The 20,217-nt window shown below is 48.2% G+C and overlaps 1 protein-coding gene across 1 annotated transcript in view; it reads right to left on the minus strand.

The window, feature by feature from the left end:
- The window catches only part of LYPD1 (LY6/PLAUR domain containing 1), a 184,325-nt gene extending 164,542 nt beyond the window's left edge, over nucleotides 1-19,783 (minus strand). Inside the window, exon 1 of the mRNA XM_075609957.1 lies at nucleotides 19,726-19,783. The gene's annotated coding sequence lies outside the window, so the exon portion shown is untranslated. The remainder of the gene's footprint in view (nucleotides 1-19,725) is intronic.
- Between the last annotated feature and the right edge of the window lie 434 nt (nucleotides 19,784-20,217).

Raw genomic sequence — 20,217 nt, forward strand, 5'->3', positions numbered from 1 at the left:
GCATCTCAAGCTGGAGCTGGCTAAGGTAGAGGCAATCATCGAGTGGCCAGTGCCAAAAACCAAGAAGCAAGTTATGGCTTTTTTCAGCACCGCTGGCTACTACAGAAAGTTTGACCCCAAAGTACAGTGCCCTGGCCAAACCCCTGACGGACTTGACCCAGAAGAAACTCTCGGTTCTGGTTGTCTGGTCTCCCGCTTGCGAGGAGGCATTCTTGGCTCTTAAATCTGGCCTGTCTTATGCTCCCATCCTGGCAGCACCCAAAAACAGCAACGATTCCTGGTACAGACCAATGCCTCGGACTATAATGTCTGCGCTGTACTGAGCCAGGTAGGCGTAGATGGGGGAGGACACCCGATTGTCTACCTGAGTCGCAAGCGGCTGCCTCAGGAAGTGGCTTATGCCACCATTGAAAAGGAATGCCTCACAATTATGTGGGCACTCAAGAAGCTCCAGTCTTACTTGTATGGGAGGGCTTTCACGGTTATCACGGATCACAATCGACTGAGTTGGCTACAGAGGGTGTCATGGGAGAACGGGAAATTGTTACGCTGGTGTCTTGGCTTTGCCAGAATTTGACGTCATAAATCAGTATAAGAAGGGCATGGAACATGGCAATGCTGATGGACTCTCCCGACATGACATCCCCAGTGACCAACTTACCTCCAGAGCTTCAAGGATTGAGGATCCACCGGATGAGGTGTTTACCCCAGAGGCTTCATCTTAAGGGGGGAGGTGTGACGGGCAAGGGTAACCAGGCTTCATAATAAAGGTTAAGCCCTCTGGTTGCCGTTGGGTCCCTGGCACCTGTCTAGCACTATGAGCCAGGTGCCAGGTATCTTTACATGAAAAGTTAAAGTGGCCCCTGCTTTTCAACTTTCCATGTTCCCTTTACCCCAGTGTAATGCTGTGCTGCCGGCAGACCAGAACCGTCCCCAGTACTTAGGTGGAAGGGAGTATACCACACACCCAAAACAATGAGGGCGTTCCCAGAGTGTGGTAGGGTGCGTTGCCCGGTCTGGTGAGAGAAGGGTGGTTAGGTACTTGCCGAGTCCGGTGCGCCAGAGGTCCAAGATACGAGTCCGTAAGCCGTGGGTCAAGGAAAGGAGAGAACAGCAAAGTCGTAATCCGTAGCCAAGTCCAGGGGTCAGAGAGGTACGCGTACTCAGGAGGGAGACGGGGTTGAAAGCCAGAGAGGGTACGCAGACGAGCCGAATCATAATCATTAACTGGAAATAGAGAAGAGAGCCAGGCACAGAACTCCAAACAGCCCAAGGCTACTAGAAGCTATGCAGAGTGAGGAAGGAGTGGAAGGACTGGGGTAATAAAGGACGGCTGACCAATGGAGAGCAGAGGAGGGGGGAGGTGTGTCTGGGTAGTTCCAGGGATAGGTTCAGGTGCAGAGGGGAGGAGGAAGCCAGGTGTGTGGCAGGAATGAGAGGGGTAGCGTTCCGCGATGGGCAACAGGCGGAACCATCCGTGCGAGACAGAGAAAGGAGGCTGGGTGCGCGCGGGCCCTGTAAGGCCTGCGCGTGCGCAACTTCGAAGTGCGGTAGCGTGTGTAGGCGAAGGCAGAGCAGGCAGTGGCGCACCGGTGCAGAGAACGGAGACCCGACGGGGCAAAGCGGGGGTGGCCGCTGCGGGAGTACGTCCAGGTACGGAGGGGACACTCTGCGGGGGATGTGTCCCCTGTTTCCTTACACCCAGACTCATGAAACTTGCTGTGTGTAAGTTTTAGGTGGGATATTTGGGTAAAATGAAGAAAAAACAGTAACAGCGGTCACAGCAACTCCAAACAGCCAATGCATTGAAAAAGTAAAAAACTTTATTGTATGCAAATTGTGAACATATATATTTTTCTTTAATTTATTGTCTGCATCCATCATATTACTACATTTAGTATATTATGTGAATATTCAGCTTTCTTTGTTTTTAACCCTTATGTTTTTATTTTCTCATCTCTTTTTAACATACACATTTATTGTTATCTTGGGTTTCTGCGCATTTCGGTCCTTGTGTATATTTGGTGACGTGGAATAGACAAGTACTGGTTGATAGTTCCCAGGTGAAGGGGGAGGTCCATCCCTGTGAAACATTTAATTAATTGAACCACGTCATCTCCTATATAAGGACGGCTGTATCGCATGGGTAATCACTCTTTGATAAAGTCCACTATTGGACGAAACGTGTCAGAGTGAACTGCTGCTGATGTTCACAATTTGCATACAATACAGTTTTTTACTTTTTCAATGCGTTGGCTGTTTGGAGTTGCTGTGACCGCTGTTACTGTTCTTTTCTTCATTCGACGTCACTTCCGGCTGTAGCACGCTGACACCACGAGCAGCCAGGACAGAAGCTGCATGCACATCAACGTTATGGGCAGACAGACAAGGATTCTGTGAGTACTGACCAGCTCTATTGCTACATCAGTGGACACAGGTTGGAGGTGAGGCCTACGGATACCGGACACAGTGACTTACCTTGAGGTACCTCTCTGGAGGTACCTTTCTGTACTTCTACCGGAGTATATCTCCTAGCCCACCACCCCGTTTAGTCCAGATGAGCTTTCATATAGTTTTCATACTATTATCTTCTAAAAGTGGTGTCTTTCTCCATGACCAACGGACTGGTATCAATCATAGCCTGGGTTGTTAGCCTCGGTATTTCTAGGGGTTAATCCCTCGTATTTTTTCATGGATATTTGGGTAAGAATGCAATTATTTTGGTTGCAGGAGTTCAGGGTCCGGAGCAACCGGTAGAATTTTCATTCTACCCAGCATGCAGACACCATTTGCAGGTATGTGAGTAGAATTACACCGGGGCTGTCCAGCGTCCCCCAGACTTCTACGTTTCGAGCCCGATATCCCAGTCCTAAGTCCCTTACAGTCATGAGTCTCTCAAAGGTCCACCATGTATTAAAGTATGTTTTATCATGTTTGATACATTTCTTATAAGGCTCTATGCAGCTTGCTTGGGCATCCAGTTAAGGTGCCAGCAAGTCTGCATAGGGTCCATAGTTTAAAGGGCAGAGGATGTCCAGGGTGTGAAAACGTTTGGTGGCTGAGGAAAGGGCAAATCGCCAGGTTCAGACTACAAAGGGCACCCCGTGGGGACACCTTTTGTAGTTTCCAGACTTGGTGGAGCCAGCCCTGCAGGTGGCAATGAGTTAGCCAGTGAGGATGCAGCCATAGAGTCTACTCTCCCTTTGGCTAAAATCACATTTTCTGCGCACCCTGCTTTTCGAGCCTCCTGGGCACGCCTACATCTCTTATGTCATCCGGGGACAAGCCCTTCTTTCTATTGGCTGACGGGGAGGAATTCCCATGCTCTGATTGGCTGCTCCTTTCCCCTCTGTTCTGGTAATAGCCCAGCGGAGTGTTTGTAAGGTGCTGACCAAGAGAGTGAGCAAGTCCATCCAAGCCAACCAGTGAGGTGAGTTAAAGAAGCTACAGCTGGCTTTTCAAAATTGTTCTGTTGTTTCAAAGTTGTTGAAATAACAGATGACCAGCTTCATTTGGAAGCCTGAAAATTATGCCTCACAGAGATTAAGTCCCGTCTTTTGCGCCCAAGTTCTCAGAATCGAACGGAGTGGTCGTGGCTAGGAATTGAAGCCGAAAAGAGAACCAGGGGCATATCCCAGTCAGAGTAAGCTCGTCCAAGCAGCGCCCTGCACATAGGAAAGCCTACATTTTCCCCCAGACCCTTAGTAAGTGTATTTTTAACTTGTTCCTGTATTTATTCTTGTTGTACGTGGGTTTACCAAAATAAACACAATTTGTTTTTACTATCTTGTTCTGCCTAATGAATGAACCCGATAATATACAGTCATGTGAAAAAGAAAGTACACCCCCTTTGAATTCCATGGTTTTACATATCAGGACATACTGTAATAACAATCATCTGTTCCTTAGCAGGTCTTAAAATTAGGTAAATACAACCTCAAATGAACAACAACTCATGACATATTACACCGTGTCATGATTTAACAAAAATAAAGCCAAAATGGAGAAGCCATGTGTGAAAAACTAAGTATACCTTATGATTCAATAGCTTGTAGAACCACCTTTAGCAGCAATAGCTTGAAGTAATCATTTTCTGTATGACTATCAGTCTCTTACTGGTGAAAAGTGATAAAATGGCGCAAAAAACTTAATAGGTGATCACTGTAAATTCAGTGAAGTGAATACAACACTTTTAAAATTAATTAATTAAAGTGCACGTATAGTATATAACACATAAATATTGTGAAGATATAAAAACCAAAAAAATGTGGTGAAAAGAATAATAAAGTTTTGACCCCCTGCTCGAACCCTCTGGTGGGATATGTTTTCACTTGTCCCTCAGTGTTGTAGTAGATTCACAGATTCCAGAGAGAGCATAGAGGGAAAAACACAAAAGCACAGAAAATCTAAGTGCAGGAGAAATACAAAGTGAAACAAATGTCAGCTCCAATTTGGCTCTTGTGAAAGGCCTACTTACAAACTGAAAAAAAAAAAAAAAATAGGAGAGCATGAAATAAAACCAAGAAAAGCCGAAATTAGTACATAATCTATCGTAAATTGATTATTTATCATAAAAACACACATATATATGAAACATATAAATCAAAACTGTCTAAAATGACACTAATTAGTATAAAATAGAGCCCAAGCCTCGTGGAGATTAGGGGTGCAAACACCCAAATGCACACAAAGAGTGTCCTAGTTGTTACAAGGAAGGAGAAGGTACTGGGACTGCTAGATAGAAAAAACAGACCTGAGCACTCAAATTCTCCCGTGTGGACTCCTCGTGGTGTAGCCGGGCTCAGGCAGCAACACACAGCAACACAAACAGACCGTCGTCACGGACGTGCGTCGCTGCGTGATGACGTTACTTACAAACTGTAAGAATATCAACAGCAGTGTGTAATTAAGGCTTTAGGCAGTCTATCCAAGATGAGTGTCAGCTCAGCACGGATTGAGGGACAAGAAGCTCTAGTACTCAAGAAGATGTTACATAGCATAGATCAACCAGGTTTAAAAGGTTTTAATCTAAGTGTAAAAATTGCACTTACAATATATCAATAAACTGCAGGAAAAACGGCGGTGCATCTGCTGCTGCCGAAGATAGATTTGAAACCACAAACTGCAAAAACTAGGTGCAAAAATTTATTTGGGGCATGATAAAAAGCGTGGGATACCACGTGAAACGCGTTAGAGTGCCCTTTTGGCTGTTTTTATCATGCCCCAAATACATTTTTGCACCTAGTTTTTGCAGTTTGCAGTTTGTGGTTTCAAATCTATCTTCAGCAGCAGCAGATGCACCACCGTTTTTCCTGCAGTTTCTCCATTTACCTCTCGGTAGGAGCACGCCTGACAGGACCAGGATATCCCCAAGGTCAGCAGTGAGTAATTCATTTACTTCATTTATGTGATCAGTCCTGCACATTGCTCAGACTACCACATAAGATCTACCTATACAGGCTAGTGGTAAGTGTATGGGAGTGTATTTTATTGTTGGACTATTTGGATTCCTAGGTCTCATGAACTGTCTCATGCAATGAAGATGTTTATATATCATGAATAAGGCAATTGTCTGCTCCTGGTTAGCATCACAAGTGGGTGTTTCCCCTCCCCTTTCCTTTTGCATACAATATATCAATAAAAAATGGGCATATCACACTGCAATAGTGTATTGAAGAGACAGCTTGGCACACCTGCTCACCGTCCTGCAGCCACCATAAGATCTGTGTCTCCAGCCTTTACTCCATCGCGTCTCCGCGGGTCTGGGCGTCTGACGTCAGATCCGGTTTTCAGGTAGCAACCTCGCGGCCTGAGGCTCCTCTCCAAGAATGCTCCATATGATGAAAGGACTCCCATTCAACCAGTTTCGCCACGTGATATCGTCAGCTTTGTCAGGAGACACACCTGGCCTCCTTGGACTTGATTATCCTGGTGATTGAAGAGGTGGGGGAACAGCTAAGCCACACCAAAAAGGATATACTAAAAGTGGAAATCCTCATTGAACAATCCAGTACTGGTACAGACGTTGTACAATCACTAGAAGACCTCAAAACAAAATTGGAGAAAACGAAAAGTGATCTTATTCACTTTAAGAAGTTAAAATTAAAAAAAGTGGTCAACGACTTCAAAGACGGAAGGGTGTACCAGTGGCTGAAGCAGGATCCCAGGCAACGCAAGAACCAACGAGGGAGAGCACCCGAAAGAGTCCAGGAGGTCCACAATAGTGACTCAGAAGCCCACTCCTCAACAGATCGTCAGAGAGGTCAAAGCCCGGCCCCTTTTTTAGGTCAACCCAAAGGAAGGGGAAAAAAAAGACAAGACGCCGGGGCCAAGGCCAAGGGAAAATCCCCTTACTCTCTCTACGGTCAACGGAGCAGCAATAAGTATGGACACACTGGTCATTAACTTGTCTAATCATAATTTGAATCCATGCGAGATGTCTGTCCTCGTCAGAGGTCCATCATATGTACCTACCACACTTTTAAATGACTTTGAGCTGGAGGTCGATTTGTTTAAATTTGAACGCTTATTGAACCTTAAATCGTTTTTTTTTCAACAGGTCTACAGAATCGGGGTATCCGACTCACCCACAAGGGACAGATAATTCGGCTATTGACCGCAAGGGACAGGTATTTCGGCAATTGACGAACAAGGGACAGATAATTCGGCCTCAAGTCAAGGTACCAAAGTATGTAAACTCACGTCTACCTTTGTCCCGCCATTTAAAAATCAATCAGTTAGTAACTATATGCGACTGATTAAGGCGGACATTGCTAGGAACAAAAAAAACAAACATACAGTAGGGCCACATACAACATGTCGGTTCAGGAAAAGAAAGCACTCAAAACTCTGACTAACAATAATAACATCATCATTAAGCGTGCAGACAAAGAGGGAGCCCTAGTAGTACAACATTACTCAGATTACAAGGCTGAAGCTATCAGACAGCTGAGTGACACTAATTGCTACATTAAACTGGAGAGGGACCCCACTTTTAATTACACGAGGGAGATCAAGGAGATCATCCATATGGGAGTTAACAACCGCTGGATAACAGAGTCAGAATTAGAGTTTCTTACTATGCTGCATCCTAAATGCCCTGTGTTCTACATGTAACGGGTATTCCCCCACCCAAGAGCATATGGTATGTGTGTGCGGGGAACCTAATGTTACCAGGTGTGGTGCTTTACCTGTTCACGGCTCACAGGGGGCCTAAGCATCCGCCACAGGGAGCCTGGGGCACGTATAATAATAGGAGTAACCTCGTACTCGGTGCAGCGCCTCCACCTGCGATGGCTCCCACCAGAGGGAGAGTGATCCTCACAGGACAATTTATATATATCACACACACAGCATGTAAAACAACCAATAACTTTACTGTAGCAACCGTACTTAATCATATATATAATATATATATATATATATATATATATATATATATATATATATATATTAACAGGTGTCCCTCTCTAGAGGAGACACTACTACTGCGTCTCGCAGGACACTACCCCCTTTCACCGGGTGATCCCGCCCCGTGTCCAGTAACCCCACACAATATGTCCTCCACCCGCAAGTGAGATAAATATATGTGTGACTGCGCAGCCACTGTGTCTTATATGAATAGATGGTATAGTTGGTGCACTTGTAGATTTCCTGCCGAGCACTCCAGTGCCCGGGCCTGCCATGGAGCTTCAAAAAGGATCCTGATGACGAGGGAATACAGGAACTACCGTCCGGGGCGATCCCATCCGGATGGCTGCTGCAGCCGCAGTGGAGGTCTGAGCCCAAACCTCTGGATGGACTCGCAGCGTCCACTGTGTCCCTAACTGACTCTGGATAATAAGGGGCAGGTTCCCTAACCTGGGGCCTGTCCCTGAACAACACAACACTACTGGTGTCTCAGGGCTATCTGGAGCCTAGGGGGCTGCTGGCCTAGTGCAGGGAGTCACTGACTCCTGCACCCTACCTCCTTCCCCTAGCTGCTCCGGTCACCAACTGACTAACGTGCTTCAAGCCCACGAAATGTATCCAATCTCCCCTGCAAGGAGATGCTGTAGCCCTATTGGCTCCCTTGGGTCATGTGGGGCGCTCGTAGGCTCATGGGATATGTAGTCCCGCTCTAGAGCCCTACTTCTATTGGCTAGCGTTCGCGCGGTCTATCTGCGCATGCGCAATGTCCCTGGCTGGCCGCCACATGAGGGGACTCACTGTGCATGCGCGAAGTTGCACAACATGGCGGCGGCCTGCTCGGGAGCCGCCGGGGACCTCCGGAGCACCGGAGTGCTCCCTGCTCAGCCCCCACCCTCCAGAAGTGCCGGCGGGTCTATCGAGTGACCCCCGGCAGCGGAGGTAAGAAGAAGGGGGGTCGCGGCACAAAAGGGAACCTGGCTACATCCTCTCCCTGGTAAAAACCCCTAAGTCCTCGCTTGGGATACATAACTCAACCATGTACAGAAATTATGTAATAAAAATGCAGTTTGATCATATAACTTAGCACATTTGCATTGACTTTATACGATGTTGCATAATTCTGTGAGCATCACAATCACAGATTGGATTTTGCTCCGAGACCACTGCTGAGCCTCATAATGGGGTGCCGCAATTTGATCATAGGTTATCCGATTTGGAGGGTACCTTACTCTTTGGCTCCTTCGGAGCTGTTCTTCTGCAACTCCCTCGGGGGAGTAATAAACACAGTCCTGAGGCTCAGCCTCTTCCCTTGAGGGGAGAAATGTCTCTGAACAGTCTCTGTTAGGCACAAAGCACGGGCTCTGTGGATCCAAAGGCTGGCCTGTTGGTGCCACCTTAGTAGGCGTTGGCCTACGGGGCCCTTTACCCGTAGCTCCTCCGGGAGATGCCCCTTTTGTGGAGTAGTCCCTTTGAGAGGGTCCTTCCATAGGGTCTTCAGGAGTTTCAGAGTGGGTTTCGTTATGTACAGTCTCTGGACCCATCTCTGATATGTCGGACTCACCGTTGAGCAGTGTGGCCAGTATTTCCGCTTCCTCATCTCCCACTTGTGGAATGGGGAGCAGATGGTTACGGTGCCATACCTTTACCCGGCCTTCAGTGTCTTTGATGGGATAGACCGGGAGGCCAGGCATCTGAGACTCTCTTTCGTATACACCGTCTCTCCATCGGTCGGCCAATTTGTGTTTTCCTGGGACTTCCAGATTTCGAAGCAACACAGCGTCTCCAGGACGAAGCTCCCAATATTTGACCTTATGATCGTATCGCCTTTTATTGTCAGCATTCAGCTTAGCTGTAGACTTCCCGGCCTGTTGATATGCCTGCAAGCTGTCTTTAAGTCTTTGCACGTATTTGAAATGGGTAGCATTGTGTATCCCATCCGTCAAGACTTGAAGACGTACATCCACTGGCAGTCTCGCCTCTCGCCCAAACATGAGGAAGTATGGGGAGAATCCAGTTGACTCGTGTCGGGTACAATTGTACGCATGCACCAGGGCCTCCACGTGTTGACTCCATTCAGTTTTCTGAGAACTCTGTAGAGTTCCGAGCATATCCTGTAAGGTTCAATTAAATCGTTCTGGCAGCGCATCTCCTTCGTGGTGATACGGGGTCGTTCGTGATTTGGCGATGTTCAGCATTTTGAGCAGTTCTCGGATCAGAGTGCTCTCAAAATCCCGACCTTGGTCTGAGTGAAGGCGGTTTGGAAGACCGTAGTGCACGCAGTACTTCGCCCATAAATTTTTTGCCACTGTGATGGCTTTCTGATCTTTCGTGGGGAAGGCCTGGGCATACCGGGTGTAATGGTCCGTGATGACCAACACGTTGCATATTCCCCGGCTATCAGGCTCAATGCACAGAAAGTCCATACACACAAGGTCCATTGGGCCAGAACTCTTCAGATGGCCCATGGGTGCTGCTCTGGTAGGCAGGGTCTTGCGCTGTATACACCGAGTATAATGGCGACAGTGGCGTTCTACGGCTTCTCGCATCTTGGGCCAGAAAAAGCGGTCTCTGACCAACCCAAAGGTCTTCTCTACACCGAGATGTCCATGCTCATCATGTAGGGACTTCAACGCCATGTATTGCAAGTTCTTAGGGAGGACTAGGTGTCGTCTATCCAGATGGTTGTGGTATTGCATCACCCGATAGAGTAAGCAGTTATCGATTTCGAATTTGTCCACTTCCCGCATGAGCAAGTCCACCAAGTCATTGGGAGCACGCTTCAGAAGGGCTGGATTCTTCTTTTCAACGGCTTGCCTAATGATACTAACGACAGGATCTCGTATTTGGTAGTCTACCAGATCTTTCCACCGTAGCACTTTGTCATGCGTTATGTTCATCCCCTTTGGATCGCAGTAGGCGGCTGGGACAGCCTGCGACTGGCATCCAAACGAATCCGCAACCCGTAATTCTGAGAAGGCCACTTGATCGTTAATGATGGCGGCGGTGCTACACATAGCTCGCACCCCTGGTCCTGGAAGCTTTTCCTATTCCTCATCATCTTGAGTAGCACTTAGCCCTGGCCGTCGGGAGTGGGCATCAGCCCCGACATTCAAGGGTCCCGGCTTGTACTTCAGGGAGAATCGGTAATTGTTCAGGGCTGCCAGCCATCGGTGTCCTGCTGCATCCAATTTGGCCGAGGTATTGATGTACGTGAGGGGATTGTTATCCGTCCTTACCTCAAACATCACACCGTACAGGTAATCGTGGAGTTTCTCGGTGATCGCCCACTTGAGAGCCAGGAACTCCAAATTGTGGACGGGGTATTTCTGTCACTGGGTGTCAGACTGCGGCTGATGTAGGCTACAGGCCGAAGGCCCTCGGGGTGCTTCCGGTGCAGGACGGCACCCAGTCCATTGAGACTGGCATCCACATGCAGAATGTATGGTTGTTCGGGATCAGCATACGCAAGTACCGGCGCTTCGGTCAGACAATTCTTCAATTTCAGAAAGGCCTGTTCACACTCAGACGACCATTTATCGCCAAACGGCTGGCGCCTTCCTTCCTGTATCTTCGGGGTATATCTTCAACAGATTGTTCTGGGGTTTAGCTCTACTAGAGTACCCTTCCACGAAGAGACGGTAATACCCACAGAACCCCAGGAAGGATCGTAATTCCGTGACATTCTCAGGACGCGGCCAGTTCACAACGGCTTCTACTTTGGCTGGGTCGGTGGCGATTCCTTGAGCAGACACGATGTGTCCCACGTAGGTCACCGAGGTGTGACAGAACCGGCACAATTTCAACCCTTCCTTCCCAAGACGGTCTATCACTTTAAGCAGCCTCTCTTCGTGCTCTTCCAGAGTTCTTCCGAAGACAATGATGTCGTCCAGGTAGACGAGACACTCCCGAGGGTTCATGTCCTCGATAGTCTTCTCCATCAGTCGTTGGAAGGTAGCAGGGGCCCCACATATACGTGTAAATTGGTAGAACCCGAGGGGACAGACGAAGGCTGTTTTCTCCTGATCCTCTGCATTCATGGGTACCGGATAGTACCCGGATCGTAGATCGAGCACGCTGAACCATTGGCTTCCATTCAGAGCATTCAGGATCTCTTCAATGCGAGGAAGGTTGTACTGGTCCGGTATCGTACGATTGTTCAGGGTTTGATAGTTGACACACAGTCGTACGGATCCGTTCTTTTTCCTCACCACCACTATGGGAGAGGCGTAAGGGATCCGAGACTCCGTCAAAATCCCAGCGGTCTCCATTTCTTGCAAGACGCTCCTAACATCGTCCACATCCCTCGGGGCGATGCGACGAGAGAATTCCCGTAATGGGTGGCATCACTCAGTCTAATGGCATGTTGAGCGCTGCGACTGGGACTCGGGGCACACGCCGCCCTCGGCTCTGCCCTTCGCTACCTGTACCGCTGGCTGCGACCTCCTCCGTTCCTGCTGGGCACCTCGGCCCATTCCTCCGCCCCCCGCGGCTCACACACCGCCGACGCCAGACTAACAGACGCTCCGCTAATAGGGCGCACGCCGCGCAACTTAATTTATGCACTGCATCAGCCGGGTAACTCCGCCCCCCGGCCATCTCCGCTCTCAGGCTCAGCTCCTCCCACCATCCTCCGGCAACAAACCAAGCCATTAAACCCTACCTTATTACAAAGAGCTCCTGGGCGCGCCTCTGCTCCACCTCTTCCTCCCATTGGTCCTTCTCACTTTACAACCCCGGTAATTCCTCTCCAGCCTCGCTCTGCATAGTTCGTCTGCCTTGTGCTGTTGCTCATTGTGCCTTGCTCTCTCTCTGTTTCAGCTTTGTTACCGAATCGGCTTGTCTTCCTCCCTACTCTGGCTCTACGACCTCGGCTTCCGCACGACCACCGCTTACCTATCTAACTCCTTGATCTCGGCACCTGGACCCCTACTTCCCGGAACTCTGTTATCCTCGACCTCTGGCAACGGACCTTAGTACGGCAACCTCTCCACGCCCGGATCTGGCAAGTACTCAACCTACCCTGGTACCCCTGGCCTTGTCCACGCAGCCAATCCACACTCCGGGCACGCTCTCACTACTGCCGAAACAGGATCTGACGTCAGACGCCGAGCCGTGTGGTGACGCAGTCAAGCAGAGGCAGAAACGGACGAGCGCGGAGAGTTGCGGGATGGTGAGCCAGCTGGCTGTTGAATTCCTCTCATACACTTATTAAGTGTGACATGCCCGATTTTATCTTATATATTGTGAGTGTATTTTTTACTTATATAAACTTTTTTATACCTTGGTTGATCTGCGCTATGCCAGTTTGTTCTCTCTTTTATATTTGGGACTTACCTTCCTGAGTACCTGAACCACCCTGATGATTACCACACTACACACCCACCATTGACTGATAGTCAGCCCTGCTGTTTTGACTCTTACATCTTGTAAATAGTCATTTCAAAAGAGCCAAGTTTTTGGAAACTCATCTTCCCTATTGAAATTCTGCTGCACTTAGATTTGTTTTATTTTGTGTTTCTTCCCTATGCTCCCCCTGGATTTCGTGTCTACTACTGTTACCATTGGGGAAGAGTGAAGACTACCCCTCCCAGTGGGTCTGAGCAGGGGGTGAAATTGTATAAACTTTTTATTTTTATTTTTCATGTTCCACTTATTATAAGAGATTTATATATTTGTTCACTTTATTTACAGTGACCACCCTTTTATCTGTTTGCACCTGTTTTCACTTTATCGCTATACTAGGTTTCCGAATAAGCCATATAGGAATCGTCCTGAGGCCGATCCTCAAGGGGGGGTACTGTAAGGAATCGGGGAACACGTCCTTTGTGGCATGTTCCCTCCTTACCTGCTGCTGCTGCTGCTGCTGCTGCGGCCACTGTTCCTGCACATGCGCGCTCCTCTGCTCTCATTACAGAGCACGCACCCGCAGCTCTTCTAGCTACCGCACGGGACCTGGTCCCGCCTCCCACACGTGTTGCGCGTCTCTCCCGTGCGGCGCTATGACGTGCGACGATCCCCAGCTGCGTGGCAAGTCTCTCTTCCCTGCCTTGTTGCCTGCAGCCTATCCCAGCTCTGCTGGGGCCGCGCCTCCGCTCTGCCCCATGTCCCCATTGGCCTGTCCTGCCTTTAAATAATTCCTGCTTCCTCCTATGCTTTGCTCAGCATAATTCCATGTAGCCTCGTGAAGCTCACTTCTGTTGTGCAGTGCTCTGTTTGTTTGCAGTTAACCCCTTGTGTACCGACTTGGCTTGTTTGTGGACCCTTCTGGATTTATGACTTTGGCATACCCTCGACTACGGTGATCTCTCCTACCCTTGAACACTGCATACGGATTCGGACTATGCTGCTCTCTACAATCCCAGACTACGTCTTATGGAACCTTACTATCCTGTCTTCTCCAACCCTAGGACTCAGCAAGTTTACCGCATCTCCTACACTCTCCAACCCAGACCCGGCACCGCTAAACTATCCGCCTTCCTGGCATGCCTCTGCTGCTGCGGGTGTGTGGTGTTATACCTTCCCCCCTCAGTGCCAGGGTCTTGTCTTGTTTGTGGGAAACACGAGTGTTACATTCACATGTCTTTTATTGCCTGTAGTACCTTGGAAGGGGATAGTGTATATTTATATATGGTGAACTAGAGGTAGTACTACCTGTGATTAGTTCACCTTTCTTGATTATTTGTCTATATGACTGTAATGCTGTGCTGACCGCAGACCAGACCAGTCCCCAGTACTGAGGTGGGAAGGTAGTGTACCACGCACCCACAGCAGTGAGGGTGTGCCCGGAGTGTGGTAGAGTGCGTTGCCGTGTTTGGTGTGAGTTGAATTGTTAATTACTTGCCGAGTCTGGGATGCCAGAGGTCCGAGTAATGGGTCCGTAAGCCAGGGGTCGAGGAAAGGAGTGAGCAGCAAGGTCGTAGTCCATAGCCAAGTCCAGGGGTAGAGAGGTACACAAAGTCAAAGGAAGCCAGGGTTCAAATCCAGAGAGGGTAGTCAGATGAGCCAGATCAGTAACTAGAACAGGACAAGAGCAGAAGGCCAGGAACAGAACTCCAAACAGCACAAGGCTACTAGAAGCTATGCAGAAAGAGGAAGAAGAGGAAGGACTGGGGTAATAAAGGATGTCAGACCAACGGAGGACAGGGGAGGAACGGAGGTGTGTCTGGGTTGTCTCAGGAAAAGGCTCGGGGGGAAAGGGGAGGAGGAAACCAGGTGTGCGGCTGAGCCGGGAGGTGGAGTGTTCCGCGTATTAGGGTTAGGGGGGTGGAACCAGAAGTGCAGGATGGGAACATAGATGGCTGGGTGTGCGCGTGCCCTGTAAGACTTGCGCACGCGCAACCCGGAAGTGCGGCGGTGCGCCTTGCTGCCAGGGGAGAGGGCTGCCACGTACAGCCGAGGAGAGTGGAGGCCCGACGGGATAATGCGGGAGCGGCTCCTGCGGAAGTCAGCTCAGCTAGGGAGGGGACCTGCCGCGGGGAATGCGTCCGGCCGGTTGGGATTTCATTGGGTACTTTGTCCCCAAAGTTATCTTCAATTTAGGCATATTTTTCTAACTTGCTGCTTTTTGTAATTGTCTGTGCATTTATATTGTATTTTTGGAGGTCTTTTAGTCTGGTTCCATCTGTGTGTTATTTTAGATTTTATGTTAGATTAAAATTAATTTGGACATATCTGTTTTATACTTTTTTTTTTATACATCTGGGTGCTTGCTACCGGTATTCTTTGTTTTCTGTCTCTAAAAAAAATAATAATATATATATATATATATATATTGTGATGCCGACACCACATTGCAGTCTCTTTTGTCCCAAATGAGGCAGGAAACACTGTACTTTCTAAGCAGGGGTTTATTTACAGGGATAAATCATATGAATAGGCCCACCGTCCCTTTGAGAAAACCCAAATAATTAAATCAAATCCTATTTCCATTAGGAAAGCTAACTACACATTTCAGCAGCAACCCTTACTAACCCGGGTGGATAGCTAAGCTCATACCACCCCCAAACAGATATTATTGCCATGCACATAAAGTCTCTGTATACCGAAAAGAAGGGTTTAGCTTATCTGTAAGTCCAACCGGCGATGTCACTGCTTCAGCACAGCTCTCTCAGCAGTGTCTCTCAGTCTTCTTTTACCAGCCTCCATTAGCTGGGGAGCTCCTCTGTCTCATCCCTTCTCTGGGAAAAACTGTCTCACAGTGCCTTGCTGCTTCCATGCTTTTAAGGCACTTCCTGATTAATTAGCCAGCAGGTGACCCGCCAAGCCAGAGAGGATTAACTCTATTAGAGCTGCAAAGTCATATAACTGCCCTATTCAGACCCTAGAGGACAACGATGGCACCACAATATACAGTACATAAAGTTCACTTTGGGTATAGTCAAGTGTAAGGCCCCGGACATGTTTGCTGCGTGCTTGCGGAAGCGTGCTGATGCGCACTCCCGCTCAGCACTGAGCCCCTACAGCCGCAATTAAAGCGGCTTTTGTAGGGGCTCACCTGCGCTTCCGCGTGCTTGCGGAAGCGCAGGTCTTGGGGGAATTTAAAATTCCCCCGCTTGCCGGCGAGACAGGCCGGTCACGTGAGCGGTTCGCCCAATGAGGGCGAACCAGCTCCGTGACGTAACTGGCCCGCCCCCGGCCAGTGACGCGCCCGTCCCCGGACCGCCCCCTGACGGCTGTTGAGAGCGCTTGCGGTAAGCAACCGCAAGGCCAGGGAAAGCACTCGCTTTCCCTGCGCCTCAGCGCGCCTCAGCACGCCAGCAGGGACCATGGACTCGGTATAACACAGTAGCAGCATTAATCACATTGCAACCTCAAATAAAGCAAAGTTGTCACGGGAGACCAGGCAATTTACACCTTTTTACCAGGATCATGCATTGAGCAAAACAGCATAGTGTAATACACTGGCGACACGTTTAATTCGAGTAGGGCTAGTTCCGCAAGCCGGGACATGTCCCGGCTTGCTAGCCCCACTCCCTCGGCGGTCACGCGTCATCGGGAGCCTGCGCCCCCTGCACGCGCGTCCAGGGCTCCCCGAGGGAGCCCTGGTGTCCCGCGATGTGGGGGACGGCGGCAGGGGGTTCCGGGGGACCCGGCGGACCCGGCAGCGGGGAGGAGAAAGCCCCGATCGGAGGGCGCTCCTCCGCGGCTTCTGCATGCGCCCGGCACCCTGCGGCACGCGCCAGGTTACTGCTGCGGCCGAGACCGGGCAAATGCTCGAATAAACTCGGCCGCAGCAGTAAATTGTAATTAATTTGGCATAAATTCACTTACACACAATGGAGCACAAAATATAGACAAAAAGACACACTTACTGAGGGTCTGGGGGGCCAAACAAGACTTTCCTAGGTGCATTGAACTCTAAATAAGAGTTTTACCCTGACCAGGACTTAGCCCAGAATCTCCTGGTTCCTAAATCGGGGTGAAGTTCCACACGCCACCGCTCCTTTCTCTTCTGAGAACTTGGACTTTTCTTGACCGTGAGCTGCCACCGATCCTCTGGAACCGAAATTGGCATAAAATCCCAGCTGCGTTCGCTACGTTAGTTTTTGAGAACTTGGGCGCAAAAGTCGGGACTTAGGCTCCAGCGGGGCAGACTGTTCAGAAGCCGTTGCTCTGCTATTCGCGCAGAAGCAACTTTGAAAAGCCTGCCGCCCTTTCTCTGAGGACTCAAATTTGATTGGTGCATCGATCCTTATAGTATTCGGAGTTCCATTCACAAACTACTACAGCCAATCAGAGTGTGGAAACTTTCTCAAGCAGCCAATCAGCGTTAAGCCGGTAGAAAAAGCCGGGTTAGCGGGAATCTGAATGAACCAAGGGATAGGCACGAGTTTCCCCCCCCCCCCCTTGTCCCTGGTGACTCAATGCCTCCCGGGGTGACAGGATCCTCCACGTCTGGCAGAGCAAGTGGCAGTCCGGACCACTGCCTGTGATGATCCCTGGACTTGGGTACTCAGCCTTTCCCTGCTGCCCATTTGCCTTTCACACCTCTGGCATCCTCTGGCTACTTTGAACTCCAATGTTCAGCAGTCTTACTGGCACCTATGTGTTAGCCCTGGCAGTCTTTCTGAACATTCGTTCCAAAAGTCCCAGCTTATTACAGTACACAACCGTACATTACAATGTATTAATAAAATATACTCTAATACATCCCTAAGCCCTGGGTATAGGTAATACAATAGAAAGCTGTACTTTGATTCCTATTAGCCTTATTCCCCACACACTATCTATTGGACTTAGACTGGACTTGCGTTTCCAAGGGGAAATATTGCCAGGACAATGTGTCTATACTATATGTATCCGAGAATCAGGCATGATACCCGGGTACATTTTTAGGGGAATTGACAACTCCAGACCCCAACTACCTAGGCACATTCTGACAACAATTCCTCTGCAAACCCCCACTCCCCCATCCCCCCTGAAACTCATGCCCTAGCAATCCATGCTCGCTGGCATGTCTGGAAAGGTATAAATTAAAGTAAATTTACTAGTAAAACATACAATGTTACTTGATCCAATAGCTAACTCTCTTGAACCCTTATACTCGGATTAGGGGTAACCAAACGAGCTTAAACCTTTGAGAGCTTGGTTACCCCCTACCATCAAAAAAGTACTTCAAGAGTCATGGCGTATGTGTAGATATTGTATCTTCAGAAACCATATACCGAACTAATTGTGTATTTTTCTATTATTGTTATGCTATTCATTGTTAAATTAACCGTTTTCTTTTTAGATGATTAAAAAACAATACATTTCATTTTAATTATTGCTAGTGTGTTTTCCTATATTCTACTTTGGGTTACCTTTCTGTTTATCGGCAAAGAAAGTGTCAAATTGAGTGTCACGGGAGACTAGGTTATTTACACCTTTTTACCAGGATCATTCATTGAGCAAAACAAGGTAATGAAATTAATTGTAATTTATTCTGCATAAATTCGCTTACACACAATGGAACAGAAAATACAGACAAAAAGACGCACTTAATTTGGGACTAGGATCGAAAACAAGACTTTCCTAGGTGCAGGGAACTCTATGGGAGAGTTTTACCCTGACCGGGACTTAGCCCAGACTCTTCTGGAACCCAAATCGGCATAAAATTCCATACGCCACTTATACGTTCTCTTCTGAGAACTTGATCCCTCCTGACCGCGAGTCAGTCCAAATCTCGTGGAACTCAAATCGGCAAAAAATCCCAGCCACGACCGCTACGTTCGTTTCTGAGATCTTGGTCCCAAAAAGCGGGAATTAGACTCCATCAGGCAGGCTTTTCAGGCTCAAAAATCGAAGCCGGTTGCTCTGCTATTCACACAAAAGCAAATCTGAAAAGCCCGTCTGCGCTCTTACTACAGGGTACCCTTGTGGTGAGTCACAAGGGGAAGTACTGCCGGGACAAGGTGCCTACATATATCCAAGAATCAGGCATAATTCCTGGGTACATTTATAGGTGAACTGACAACTCCGGACCCCAACCTCCTAGGCAATGGTTCCTCCACAAAACCCACCTTGAAACTCATACCCTAGCATTCCCTACTTGATTGCATGTCCGGAAAGGGAAAAACACAATAAATGCTTTTATTACATACAGTGCATTGGAATGGTACATTGTTACTGGGCCCAATAGCAACTCTTAGACCCTTATACACAGAATAGGGGTAACCAAAACGGGATTGACCTTTATTAAAGAACCTGGTAACCCGCGCCCGTCACATTGAGTAACACTTAATAAATATGGCCCAGAATCGCTTCCTAATCCATGATTTTCACTTGACAGATAGTGTCACCGGACTACACTACTGCATCCAATACAGCCTCACCCTTATTATCCCCTGCTGAACCATGTACAAAAGCACCACACAGCAGCACCACACAGCAGGTACACATCTACATTAAGAACAGTATTTTAGGCAGTTTAATCCATAGCAGAATAATCTGAGAATTGTCAATTTTCTGAATAATTTGAGACATGCACCACAAGAAAATAAAAAGAAAGAAATAAAACAGCTGATAATACACAGGTTTAGATCGAGTCACTGCTCTGACACCCACACAGACAGACCCTTACCTAAAATATGGGACTCATATGTCAACTAGTGGCTTGAATTAGAGTCACTGAAAACGTAACAATAAGGCATTATGTACAGAAGACGCGTTAACAGCAATGAAAGGATATCTAATGTATATTACAGCACCTCAAAAACCTACATTTATATCAAGTGAAAACACTGACTGTCCCAAATTGCAAACCGCACACCCACACACACACACACACACACAAAATAATTGCAAATATAAAACATATACACATACAGTACATACCGTTTTGGCCCGAATATAGTGCGACCTCGCATATAACACGACCCCTACAGTTTTGAAGGTGTTCTACATGAAAAATTAAAAGGTGTTAGGATGCGCATATAATTAGAGTACAGTCTTTGGAACCACATTTTTAGGAAAACTACATACTGCACCGACACACTTTATTCGAGCAAATACCCGGTATGTACCTGGCAGATACCTGGAATGCCCCGCTCCTCACCTCTGACAAGCCCCGTTGCATTTGCCTTCCCAGCCTGGGTTCATGCCTGGCTGACGGGCGGCTGATCTGTTAAATGATAATGATTAGGATTTAATAGGCTGCAATGCTTCGCGTGTCTACCAGATGGCATAAATTCATGAATTGTAATGCAGTATATATATATATACTGTGCAGTATTGCAGCCAGCGGGAATAAAATGCTTCAATCCCTGCATGGAAAATACCTCAATGCACTCGGGCAGAAAACAGTCACAAACCTCAATACACCCGGGT

Source organism: Ascaphus truei, chromosome 7, assembly GCF_040206685.1.
Source record: "Ascaphus truei isolate aAscTru1 chromosome 7, aAscTru1.hap1, whole genome shotgun sequence".
NCBI lineage: Eukaryota > Metazoa > Chordata > Amphibia > Anura > Ascaphidae > Ascaphus > Ascaphus truei.